This window comes from Orycteropus afer, unplaced genomic scaffold (assembly GCF_000298275.1).
Source record: "Orycteropus afer afer isolate SDZICR_OR568_19922 unplaced genomic scaffold, OryAfe1.0 scaffold00288, whole genome shotgun sequence".
Lineage (NCBI taxonomy): Eukaryota > Metazoa > Chordata > Mammalia > Tubulidentata > Orycteropodidae > Orycteropus > Orycteropus afer.
In genome coordinates this window covers 464,639-465,719 of record NW_006921875.1, presented here as the reverse complement: position 1 = coordinate 465,719, position 1,081 = coordinate 464,639, and positions in this window count along the sequence as shown.

The window sequence follows — 1,081 nt, the reverse complement described above, 5'->3', positions numbered from 1 at the left end:
TGTGGTAAATTGTAGTCAATGTCATGAGACAAAGTGTATGTGAACTGCTGTATGGAAAGTAAATTTGCTCTGTAAATTTTCACCCAAATCACAATAAAAAAAGAAAGAAAAAGAAGCTGGCTGTCAGAGTGGTTCAGACTTGGCAGTAACTGGGAAGCAAAGAGAGTTGAGTCGAGAAGCAAGCCCCCAGGGTTCTGTCATCTAAGAGTGAAACAGAAGCACAGGAGCAGCAAAGGAGTTCTAGCTGTCATCACAGAGGGAGCAGGGAGCCAAGAGCTGTGTCAGAAAAGTGTCAAAAAGGTTCAGAAAAGGAGAGGTGGCCAACAGAGACTAATGCTGCTGCTGATCCTTCAAAATCTTCTACCTACTCCTCCTTTTCTCCAGTTCTGTCACTGTCATCCTTTAAGCCAGAAATAATAAAGCAATTTCCATCTTTCCTACAAATGCACATATCCTAGAGTTATGCTACCCTAGGAAAAGAGCAACAAAGAGGAGACAAAGCCCTACCTGCCTGTGGCCACCAGGTAAATGTAAAAGACTAAAGGCGTGTATCCTTTGTTATAAATGAAACCAACACTGTAATATATCAGAGTTGAAGAGAGGATACAGCTTTGGTTGGTATGGTGGGGGAAGATGGTACAGAGAAGCTTGGACTTGAAGAATGAGAATGAGCCAAGTATTGAGGACACAGCATTGCAGGCAAACATCCAGAGGACAGAAAAGACTCGGCATGTTTCAGGAGTAAAAGAGGCCACTGTGGCTGGGTCAGAGTAAGTCAGAGAGAAATGAGAAAGCAGAGGCAGCCACCACAACATGCAGAGCTTGGAAGGCCATGGTAGAGACTGCATTTATTCTGAGGGCAGTGGGATGCCACTAGAGGGTTTTCAGGGCAGTGATATGATGTGATGAGAAGGTTTTCTGGTTTCCAGTCTATTCTATGTTCAACTTACGGCTTCCTGATGTCATGCTATAAAGGATTCTGGTTCTAAACCCTTTTTAAAAGTGTTCTAAACAAAACCCAATGGTTCCTCTCCTGCCTTCAGAGAGACTTTCAAGGTTCCCGGGAGGCAAAGAAATTTAG